Raw genomic sequence first — 12,827 nt, forward strand, 5'->3', positions numbered from 1 at the left:
GTGAAATATTTAAGTATTACATCATAAGAATTACAGGCATTAACCCAAAAGAAAGGAGCCATTCTCTTGATGCAACTTCTAGCCAGTTTAGTCAAGAACTTGCTTGTAAATCTCTCCATTATATAGACTGGTCATCTTTTCCCCTCTTTCCTTGAACCCAGGCATGGGGCAAAGAATGTTGGCTGTGAATGAGAAAAGAGCGGCAATTCTGCTTTTTTAGGTTAGGTTGTAAATAAATACCCTTGGTATAAACGTGGAAGCCGAAGAACTCCTTTGCTTTGTTAGGAAGGAAGTGAAAAGCTCAGCTGTTCTGTGGGCCAGAAATGCTGAGCTGAGCTTCCTTAGCAGAAGGAAAGAAACTGCTTCGCAATGGCTCCGTTCCTCCAGGGTTGCCCTGTTCTCATCAGATGCTTCCCCTGTTCCTACAGGAAGGCATCGCCCAAAGGAGGAGGGGATGGCAAGGTGCCAGCTGTAAATAATGAATAGCACCCTCATTTACATTCTTTTTTAGTGGTGCCTGTTTGCACACAGCATTGCAGGAACCTGGAGCCTGAGGAAATGTGACTTGGAGCTTGCTTGGGCTCCCTCCCTTCCGTGTGCCTAGCTCAGGAAAAGGCAGAACTCTGCCCATCAGACCATCTGGCTCTCTTGAATGTGCTTATTAGTAACAGTGTAGGTGGGTCTATTAGCCTGGGACAGCATCTCTGAGACAGATGCTGAGTTTATGTGTAAAATATGGCTTCCAGCCAAAGCACTAATCATGATCGCCTCTGAAGTGGTTCCAATTGTCTGGATGAGGCATTCCGGCTCTTATGTTGTTTGTACAAGCTGGTAGTTAGAGGTGTTGTGTACAAGATATTTGTAGTCATAATTTCTCCAAACAGGTTAAGGCAAACATTATGAGAATCAGCATATTAATGTGCTGTGTTTCAAATTAGAATTATAAACACACTTTCCTCATTGGAGGCCTAATCTGCTAGGAAGAAGCCAGATGTTTAATGATGAAATCGTTATTTAGGAAGACCGATCAAAGTAAAACAAATTGTTGTTGTTTAAGTGGAGGGGAAAACCTGCTTTATGCAAGGGAACTCAGAAAAACTGCTTTGAGAGGATTCTTGATTGTGTTGAATTTCCATACCCCTCTTATTGCTGCTCAAGAGCAAGGGTTTATTTTGGAAACATCACTTAGCAAATAGGAATTCTGCCCTCCGAGGACAGACTACAGGCCAGGACAGTGCATTTTGTGGTGAAGACGTGGTTACTGATGTGCTGCAGTAGTAGTTTGGAAAAAATTTGATCTCAGAGGGTTTTTGTAGTTAATTTTTGATATTAACTCCCTCTTTCAGTTGTTTCTGAGGTTAGAGTCAGGAAGCAGTGTTTGATGGTGCTTGACATGTGTCTTCCATTTACTTTTGAGGCACTTTATGTGCAACTGGCTCCCACATTCTTATTGTTCAGATATAAAAATTCCATTAGTCCCTTCTTATCTTTAAGGGGATGTAATCCCACTCCCTTTGTATCTGTCTGTGAATATATCTTTCTTTCCTCTTCTCTCTCCTTCCTCTTTCCCCTCCATATTCAACTCCACTTTCTCATATTCCCTTCCTTCCCTTTTTTCTCCCTTTCTTGTAGGAAACACATATTAGGGAATATATCCAAATGTTTGCGAAGAGCACACCAAAAAACAGGAAGAAGCACAGAGATGGGCATTGGAGATGGTTTTCTAAAATTTAATGACATCATATGTTCTGTTGTAAATATTCAAGATAACCGCCACTACTATTTTTGAGTTTCGATTTATTCATTTCTCCAAAGTTTTCTTTGCTGTGGGTAGGTTTTTGTACTGTCCCAAGTCTGTTCGGAGTATACAAAGTTGTTTCCTAGTAGATTAACTGAGGCCATTTTGACATGCACACATTTTTAGTCATTACAACAATGAGAGGAACAGCATCTTGAAGTGATTAGAAACCCTGGGACTTTGGAGGCTTCCCTTCTGCTGGATTCTAGAATCTGGGAGCTGTCAAGTCCTGAGTGGATCCAGAGAGGGCAGCACCTCCCCTGAAATTTTTCCACAAAACTTGGAGGATGCACATTCCCCAAGGGCTCATTTGCCCCGTAACCTTTGCCGTTGTAAGGGACCAGAAAGAAGTCACCCCACAGAGATGAGAATTTGTTGTTATTAAAGATATCTTGATTTCTATTATTGCTATCTCATTTTCCCTGAAATGATTTTGATTTTTCCTCCTAATTTGTTCATGTTCCTCTGTTTCATTCATTCAAGAGCACCTGTTAGCCTTTACTTGTTTGTATCTTCTTTTTTATTCCAGCAAGTCCTAGAAGGGACTTGAAGTAAAATCTAACTCAATCACCCATCTTCTACTTGAATTTTTTTCAACAACATCCTCTAGGGTTTTTTAGCACACGATTGGTCATATCCAGTGGTAGGACACTTGAATTCTTCCAATCCAGTGTATTTCACCTGTAGGTTATTCTAATTTTTAAAATATTCTTTTTAGTGTTGTAGTTACCAAGAAACTATTTAAAGCCAACTCATTAATATCAGGATTGTTGTGACAAGTAAATGAGTTAATGAAATGTACTTAGCATAGCATTTGCACAGAGAAAGAACACAATAAAAGATAACTGGTTTTATTTTTGCTACTATTGATTCTTGTTCTGCTCCTTGGAGTTTATAACACAAACCAGTTCCTCCACATGGAATCCCTTTGCATATTTGAAAACAACTATTGTCACTTCTTGACCCCTAGCTCCCTTTCCCATATTTTAAGCTAAATATTCCCATTAAACTGAATGATTCCTCACATGACTGGGCTTGAGTTTCTTGCCACTTGCCTTGAACAAGTTATAGCTTCTTGTTCTAGGCATAGCTTCTAGAAGTGAAAGCAATATTCATGTAAGGGGTGGTTGTGGGATGGGTTCTGCAGAGTATAATAGCTGTAAATGAGCCCTAAGTCACATTACCTGGCAGTTATATTAAGTTGACGATTGGATTTATTTTTAACTACATCTCTTAAGTTTTTCTTTTTTGATAGGATAAACCTATACATCTACAATTACTTTTTGCATCTGCAATTTTTTTCAACTAAAAGTAAAAACCCTTCTGTTTATTGTAGCTAAGTACCATCTTATTAAATACCTGTAGGTCATTATTCTAGTTCTCAAAGACCTTGTCCTTCAGCCTTCATCCACATTGCACTTTGCTATTGGATCCACAGAAACAGCTTTCTTTGCTTATGGTTTAAGTTTATTTGGGGAAACCCTGAATTTCTGCAAGATGATGTTTTAACTTGGGCTGCTATAACAAAAATACCTTAGACTAGATGGCTTATAAACAATAGAAATTTATTTCTCATAGTTCTTGAGGATAGAAATCCCAAGATCTAGGTGCCAGCATGGTTGGGTTTTGGTGAAGTCTTCTTCTAGGTTGCAGATTGCTGACTTGTCATTCTCTTCTCACATGATGGAGAGCAGAGAGGGAAACAAGCCTCTCATGACTCTTACAAGGGCACTGATCCCATTCATAAAGTCTTTACTCTCATGACCTCATCTAATCCTAGTTACTTCCCAAAGGCCTCACATCCTAATACCATCACATGGGAGGGTAGAGTTTTAACATATGAATTTTGGGAGACACAGACATTGAGTTCACAACAGATGAGGAGACCGATAGAACATTTACTAGAAAGGAGAAAGAAGAGTCTGCGTGAGGAGGGTGCCTGAGTGGTTCAGTTGGTTAAGTGTCTGACTCTTGGTTTTCTGCTCAGGTTGTGATCCCAGGGTCATGAGGTAGAGCCCCACATTGGGCTCTGCGCTGGGTGTGGAGCCTGCTTAAGATTTTCTCTCTCCTTCTCCTTCTGCTCCTCCCCACTTCCTCTCTAAAAAAAGAAAGTCTGAGTGAGCAGAGTTGTTCATAGTGGCAGAGTTATTCTAAATTCAATTACAGTGAAATGGGAGCAGAGAAATAGGTAAACACAACAGACTCAGTGACCATGAGCATGAATTCGGAGACATCATGAAAATTTGAAAATAACCTAGTTTCTTTCATGGAATGTAGTCATAAGTATGTATAAGTATGTATGTATTTATTTGAGAGCATGTGCGCACGAGCAAGTGTGTGTGTGGGGGAGTGGGGAGGGGCAGAGGCAGAGAGAAAGGGAGAGAGGAAATCCTAAGTAGACTCCCTGCTGTGTGCAGAGCCCAATGCAGGGCTTGATCCTATGACCCTGATATCATGACCTGAACCAAAATTGAGTTGGGTACTTAACTGACTGAGCCACCCAGGTGCCCCGAAAGCTTGGAGTTTAAATGGCCATCTAGTAGTTATAAAAAAACCTCATCATTCTCCCTGGCGGGGTTGTTATTGGAATAAAATGGGATCTTATGAGAAAGCACTTAACACAAAGCTAGAAACTTAGTAGGGAATCCATAAAAGTGGGTCTAGTGGACATCTGTCCTCCTTGGGTACTTCTGCATCTTGACTTTGGTTTTTGTCGCTTTCTCTTTGGTAATTTTCTCTTAGGTGATTGCATCCAACCCATTAGCTCTTTTTACTCCTCACATTTTCCATCTCCAGTCTATCATTTTTTTTCCTTTTCTTTTTCACTCACCGCCCCCATCTCTAGTCTGTCATTTTGTGAACAAACCCATGTTTATGCCCTCCTTATTCTTCATGATTTTATAGCCTTTGATTATTCCCCCTTTCCCTCCCCATCTTTCCAGGCTGGCCCTTCAATTTTTAGTCCACCAAATACCCCATCCTGTTCCTCATTCCAGTGCCCTTCCCAGGACTTACTCTAACTCTCTGCCTTATTTGAAGAAGGACTTCTTGTTGGGTTTGGCAGATGTTTCTCTAGTCCACCTGTGCATCTTCCCTGGCTTCCTAGTAGTTTGAGACTTTGTTTCTCCATCTGTTCAGTGGGAAATGAAAGCCAATAATATCACAAGAGGAGGTAGTAATATTTGAGTGAATTGATGAATACAAATGGCCTCATGCAGAGTGAGGCATGGAGGAGTCACTCAGAGATGTCATGGTTAAAACCATCATGTTCTTAATTAAATTTTCTTTTAAAATTGACTTAGAAGCAATTAGTATGAAATATGTAGGCTTCCCTTAAACTCACACTGTAGATTTCCACTGAGGAACACAAGAATAATTTTTCTGTTAACAGGTTGACTCAGTTTAGCTTCATGGTAACATGCTTTTGCTGCTTGTGTGGAAAATTGTGAAGGAGAAAGCCCTGTTGAAGTCATTCACTCTGTCCTGCTCTCTAAACCATGAAACCATTGCTTTGGAAGTTGACAGTTGGAAGCAGGACTTATGGATTCCATGAGCTCTATGGGAGCATACCTCTAAAACATGTTGACCTTCATGTCACCTGTGACTTTTTCTACCATTAACAAGAGTGGTGATGATAAGTTCCATTTTTGAACCACTTACTGTGTGCCAGGTACTGTACTAGGTCCTGGTATCAAAAGGATAAATAAGACAGTTATAGATTAGAGATAGTCTACATAGAACTCCTACCCCAATATCTGGGACGTGGTAGGTTTTCAATAAATATTTGAAGGAAAAGAATAGTGATGCTCAGAGAGTTTAATTGACCTTCAAGAAGGTCTTTTGGATTCTTGAAAAAATAATACCTTTTTATGAGGCTCAAAATTCACCTCCATACCAAATTTAGCTCCTGTGAGAAGGATATACTCTTGAGATTCTATTGCATTTAGGGTTTGTTCAGTTCAAAGAAGCTTACATGAGCCTGACTGGGTTCCTTCCTCATTAGTCTCTTCAAACTTCTTGATGGCCCACACTGTTCCACGGAGCATATCTCTAAACCAAAGCTGGCAAAGCGTGTTAGAGAAAAGAGATAGCTAAGGCAGTAGGGCTTTTAGTTCCTCTGGATAATTTTTCTAAGTATAAGTGCCAGCCAGCACTTAGGAGGACTATGCTTTTATCCTTTAGTTTCTTTTTTCTCCAGTTATTGGCTTTTAATAAGTAGATCTTAATTGTTAAACAAATTAAGCTGTTTTTAAATTGCTTTGAAAGGGCTGTCATTGACAAACCAGTTTTGAGGTCTGTCTTCTTTGTTGGAATACAATAGTACTACTGCTGTAGTCATGCTGTGTGTGTGTTGTATGTGAAGTGCAGTATATTTGGTAAACATTCTTGATTAGCTTAATTGATGTTTACACAGTTCTTTGTGGCTTTAATTTCAGTTTTAAATGATATTTGGTACATTAACTCTTTCTGCCTCTTAGTATCCATTTGTTAAATTACCTATTTTACTACACCTGAAGGCCTCTAGGTCCTAAGGAAGTTAATGCCCCCGTTGAAAGCGAACAACTTTATTCGTGAGCCTTTCACATTAGAAGGATCATCCCCAATGTTTCTGAATTACTTAAGGATGTGAAAAATATCTTTATTTTCTATTTGATGACACTTCTAGGTAATGTGAGGAATTATAGAATAATACCTTAGCTTGGAGAGGATTTTACTCCAAAATAAAATCAAGTCAGATTCTCAGCTGTTGCCTGTTAAGTGCCAGTTTGACATTTGAAATGATCTGAACTTCATGATTTGGAGAACCCCACAACCAGCAACTATAACTTTCATCCACTCAAGACCCATTTGGCCATGACTGATAAAGGAGCTCATTTTGTTTGGGAGGATTGAATTGGAGCAATTGGGAATGAAAACATAAGACCTAATGATGGAGTATCTGCTATATAGCTTCAAGGTCCAAATTTATGTTCACTTTAAAATAAACACTCTTGTGCCTCTTTTTCCTAGGAAATTTAGGGTGGAATAAAAGTAAACTAATATAGAGAAATGGTAGAAGTAGACTTACAAGTATTCTTTTGGTCTTAGGAAGTCACATTGTATATTGGCCAACCATAGGGTGCTGAGCTGGGTCCTGGCTCTGTCCTCCATGGCAGTATGACCTTAGGCAAGTTGTTCAACACTTTTTGGACTTGGTCTCCTCAATTATACAAAGAAGCTGGAAAAAGTACCTTTCTCAGAACGCTGGTATGACGATTAAGTGGGCTTCCCTGTGTAATGGGTTAACATGCAGAAAGCACTGGTTGGGGCTCGCTCTTAGGAAAACCTAGGTGGGAAGTAGATTACTGTGAAGCTTATGGAACTTAAATGTCAGGACTCCTCACTTGCACACACACTTTTTAAATAAACATTTTCTTTTGTACCTAATTTTGTGTTTATTATTACTACGTTTTCTTAAACAGAGCCTCCCAAACTGCATGATTCCATAAAGCCTGGAATTTCCCTCGTCAATCCTTCTTCATGAGTTTGGTCCGTTATTCCTTCTGCTTGGGTACAGACTCCAGAATTCATTAATTAAAGAATGCTTTTAATGACTAAAAATAAGACACTGTTTCTTAAAGCATTTGCATGATATGTGTTATGGTAGAGCTCTCTCAGGCAGGACTTATCCAGAGGGAGAAGAATTCATTTGCCTCATATATGTTCAACAGTGGATTTATTTCTGCTACGGAATGAAAGGGTGTAGAAGCTTTCCTGGTGAAATTTACTGATTTGTAGACTAATCTACTGTTGAATGTCTCTTGGTGTTAGAACAATAAACCCAAAATAAGGTACATAGTCCTTTTTGAATGCCTCTGATCAGAACCTTGGTTCATGAACATTTTATTGTATTTGCTTAAGTTGGTGTGTTTGTTTTTTGCAGTCATGGTTGTCTCTCTGTCTGACTTAGAAAGTTACATGTTATCCTTAAGGGTAAAAGAGGTATGGGCCATTCTTTTCTTTTTTTTAATTTTATTTTTTATTATGTTAATCACCATACAGTACATCCCCGGATTCTGATGTAAAGTTTGATGCTTCATTAGTTGCGTATAACACCCAGTGCACCATGCAATACGTGCCCTCCTTACTACCCATCACCAGTCTATCCCATTCCCCCACCCCCTCCCCTCTGAAGTCTTCAGTTTGTTTCTCATAGTCCATAGTCTCTCATGTTTCATTCCCCCTTCTGATTACCCCCCTTTTCTTTATCCCTTTCTTCCCCTACCGATCATCCTAGTTCTTATGTTCCATAGATGAGAGAAATCATATGATAATTGTCTTTCTCTGCTTGACTTATTTCACTTAGCATTATCTCCTCCAGTGCCGTCCATGTTGCAGCAAATGTTGAGAATTCGTTCTTTCTGATAGCTGAGTAATATTCCATTGTATATATGGACCACAGCTTCTTAATCCAGTCATCTGTTGAAGGGCATCTCGGCTCCTTCCATGATTTGGCTATTGTGGACAATGCAGCTATGAACATTGGGGTGCATATGGCCCTTCTCTTTACTACGTCTGTATCTTTGGGGTAAACACCCAGTAGTGCAATGGCTGGGTCATAGGGTAGTTCAATTTTTAACTTTTTAAGGGACCTCCACACTGTTTTCCAGAGTGGCTGTACCAACTTGCATTCCCACCAACAATGTAGGAGGGATCCCCTTTCTCCACATCCTCTCCAACAATTGTTGTTTCTTGCCTTGTCTATCTTTGCCATTCTAACTGGCGTAAGGTGGTATCTCAGTGTGGTTTTGATTTGAATTTCCCTGATGGCTAATGATTTTGAACATTTTTTCATGTGTCTGTTAGCCATTTGTATGTCTTCATTGGAAAAGTGTCTGTTCATATCTTCTGCCCATTTTATGATTTGTTTATTTGTTTCTCGTGTATTGAGTTTGAGAAGTTCTTTGTAGATCTTGGATACCAGTCCTTTATCTGTGGTGTCCTTTGCAAATATATTCTCCCATTCCGTGGGCTGTCTCTTAGTTTTTTTGACTGTTTCCTTGGCTGTGCAGAAGCTCTTTATCCTGATAAAGTCCCATAAGTTCATTTTATCTTTTATTTCTCTTGCCTTTGGAGATGTGTCGTGAAAAAGGTTGCTCTGGCCGATGTCATAGAAGTTGTTGCCTATGTTCTCCTCTAGAATTTTGATGGATTCCTGTCTCACATTGAGGTCTTTCATCCATTTGGAGTTTATTTTTGTGTATGGTGTGAGAGAGTGGTCAAGTTTCATTCTTTTGCATGTAGCTGTCCAATTTTCCCAGCACCATTTATTGAAGAGACTGTCTTTTTTCCACCGGATGTTTTTTCCTGCTTTATCAAAGATTAGTTGCCCAAAGAGCCGAGGGTCCATTTCTGGGTTCTCTATTCTGTTCCATTGGTCGATGTGTCTGTTTTTGTGCCAGTACCATGCTGTCTTTGTGATCACAGCTTTGTAGTACAGCTCGAAATCCGGCATTGTGATGCCCCCAGCTTTGTTTTTCCTTTTCAACAGTTCCTTGGAGATTCGGGGCCTTTTCTGGTTCCATACAAATTTAAGGACTATTTGTTCCAGTTCTTTGAAAAATGTCCTCGGTATTTTGATCGGGATAGCATTGAAAGTGTAGATTGCTCTGGGTAGTATGGACATTTTAACTATGTTAATTCTTCCAATCCATGAGCATGGAATATTTTTCCATCTTTTTATGTCTTCCTCAATATCTTTCAAAAGTGATCTATAGTTTCTAGCATATAGGTCCTTTACGTCTCTGGTTAAGTTAATTCCAAGGTAACGCATGGTTTTTGGTGTTATTGTAAATGGGATGGATTCCCTAATTTCTCTTTCTTCAGTCTCGTTATTCGTGTATAGAAATGCAACTGATTTCTGGGCATTGATTTTGTATCCTGCCACCTTACTGAATTGTTCTATAACTTCTAATAGTTTGGGAGTGGATTCCTTTGGGTTTTCCATATAGAGTATCATGTCATCTGCAAAGAGAGACAGTTTGACTTCTTCTTTGCCGATTTGGATACCTTTGATCCCTTTTTGTCTTCTGATTGCTGTTGCAAGGACTTCTAGTACTATGTTGAATAATAGTGGCGAGAGTGGGCATCCTTGTCGTGTTCCTGATCTTAAGGGAAAGGCTTCCAGCTTTTCCCCATTGAGAATAATGCTTGCAGTAGGCTTTTCATAGATGGCTTTTATGAGATTGAGAAATGTACCCTCTATTCCTACACTCTGAAGGGTTTTAATCAGGAAAGGATGCTGTATTTTGTCAAATGCTTTTTCTGCATCAATTGAGAGGATCATATGGTTCTTGAGTCTTTTCTTGTTGATATGATGTATCACATTGATTGATTTGCGAGTGTTGAACCATGCTTGCATCCCAGGTATGAATCCCACTTGGTCATGATGGATAATCCTTTTAATGTACTGTTGGATTCTATTAGCAAGGATCTTGTTGAGGATTTTGGCATCCATATTCATTAGAGAAATCGGTCTGTAATTCTCCTTTTTGAGGGGGTCTTTGCCTGGTTTGGGGATCAAGGTAATATTAGCCTCATAGAATGAGTTTGGTAGCTTTCCTTCTGTTTCTATTTTTTGAAATAGCTTTAGGAGAATAGGTATTATTTCTTCTTTGAATGTTTGGTAGAATTCCCCAGGAAAACCGTCTGGGCCTGGAGTTTTATTATTTGGAAGGTTGTTTATCACTGACTCAATTTCTTCATAGTTAATTGGCCTATTTAAGAAATCTATTTCTTCCTGTTTCAGTCTTGGTAGTTTATAGGTTTCCAGGAAGGCCTCCATCTCTTCCAGATTGTTTAGTTTTTTGGCATATAGCTGTTGATAAAAGTTTCTAATAATCCTTGCAATTTCAATGGTGCTGGTCGTGACCTCTCCCTTTTCAGTCATAATTTTAATAATCTCAGTCCTTTCTCTTTGTTTTTGGACAAGTTTTGCCAGTGGTCTATCAATTTTATGGATTCTCTCAAAGAACCAGCTTCTAGTCCTGTTGATCTGCTCTACTGTGGTTCTGGTCTCTAATTCATTGATTTCTGCTCTAATCTTGGTCAACTCCTTCCTTGTCAGTGGGTTAGGCCTGTCCCTCTGTTGCTGTTCCAGTTTCTTGAGGTGAGAATATAGAAACTGCATTTTAGATTTTTCTATTCTTTTGAGTGAGGCTTGGATGGCTATGTATTTCCCCCTTAGGACTGCCTTTGCAGTATCCCATAGGTTTTGGACCGTTGTGTATTCATTCTCGTTGGTCTCCATAAATTGTTTAATTTGTTTTTTGATTTCCTGGTTTATCGAGTCATTCTTGAGCAGGATGGTTCTTAGCCTCCAAGTGTTTGAGTTTCTTCCAGGTTTTTCCTTGTGGTTGAGTTCCAATTTCAGAGCGTTGTGGTCTGAGAATATGCAGGGGATAATTTCAATCTTTTGGTATTGGCTGAGACCTGTTTTGTGTCCCAGAGCATGATCTATTCTTGAGAATGTTCCATGGGCATTTGAATAGAATGAGTATTCTTTGGTTCTGGGGTGTAGTGTTCTATATATATCTATGAGGTCCAACTCGTCGAGTATGGCATTCAAAGCCTTTGATTCTTTGCTTAGTTTTTGCCAGGGTGTTCTGTCTATTTCTGATAGTGGGGTGTTGAGGTCCCCTACTATTACTGTGTTCTTATCTATATGTCTCTTTATTTTGGTTAAGAGTTGGCTTGTGTATCTTGCTGCTCCCCTGTTGGGGGCATATATATTAATAATTGTCATATCCACTTGTTGAATACTTCCTTTAAGAATAATATAGTGCCCTTCTGTATCTCTCTCTATGGCCTCTAGTTTAAAATCCAGTCTATCTGATATGAGAATTGCTACTCCAGCTTTCTTTTGAGGTCCATTTGCGTGGAAGATGGTACTCCATCCCCTTACTCTAAGTCTGAATGCATCTTTGGGTTCAAAATGAGTCTCTTGTAGACAGCAAATGGATGGGTCATGTCTTTTTATCCAATCTGCAACCCTGTGGCGTTTTATGGGAGAGTTTAAGCCATTTAGATTGATAGAGATTATTGACAGATATGATTTTAATGATGCCATTTCTCTTTAAAGTCTTTGTATCGGTTGTGACTTGCTGCTCTGTATCACTCTTGGGGCCTTTTTACCTTTATAGAGCCCCCCTTAATATCTCCTGTAGGGCTGGTTTCGTGGTTACGAAATTGGTTAATGATTGGCGATTTTGGAACGTCTTTATTTCTCCATCAATTCTGAATGACAGCTTTGCTGGATAAAGGATCCTTGGCTGCATGTTTTTCTCTGAAAGAGCTTTAAAAATGCCCCCCCAAGCCTTTCTCTCATTCCAGGTCTCTGTAGACAGGTCTGACGTAATCCTGATACCTTTGCCTTGGTACGTGAGAAATTTCTTTGCCCTGGCCGCTTTCAATACTGTATCCTTGGATCTAATATTTGCGAATTGCACTATGACATGCCGTGGCGTAGGTTTGTCCTGGTTGAGCTTGGATGGGGTCCTCTCTGCCTCTTGGACACGAATGCTTGTTTCCCTTGCTAGATTAGGGAAGTTTTCAGCTACAATTTGTTCAAATATCTCTTCTAGACCTCTGTTTTTCTCCACCCCTTCAGGGATGCCGATGATTCTGACATTGGATCGTTTCATAGAGTCAGTAATCTCCCGTAATCTACATTCGTGGGCGTGGATTTTTTTAAGACCAGCTTCTATTTTCGTTTTTTCTTCTACTAACCCATCCTCCAATTCGCTAACGCGTTCCTCTGCCTCGGTGACCCTGGCCGTCAGAGCCTCTAGTTTTGACTGTATTTGGCCCACTGAGTTTTTAATTTCTGTCAGATTCGCTCTCATTTCTGCCCTTAGGGATTCTATATTCTCAGCAACGCTTTCTCTGATGCTTTTTTCAAGTTTACTCATCATCTTGACCATTGTTGCTCTGAATTCCATTTCTGATAATTGGGATACATCCATATGTATTAATTCTGTGGCCGAGGCCA

This window comes from Ailuropoda melanoleuca, chromosome 5 (assembly GCF_002007445.2).
Source record: "Ailuropoda melanoleuca isolate Jingjing chromosome 5, ASM200744v2, whole genome shotgun sequence".
Lineage (NCBI taxonomy): Eukaryota > Metazoa > Chordata > Mammalia > Carnivora > Ursidae > Ailuropoda > Ailuropoda melanoleuca.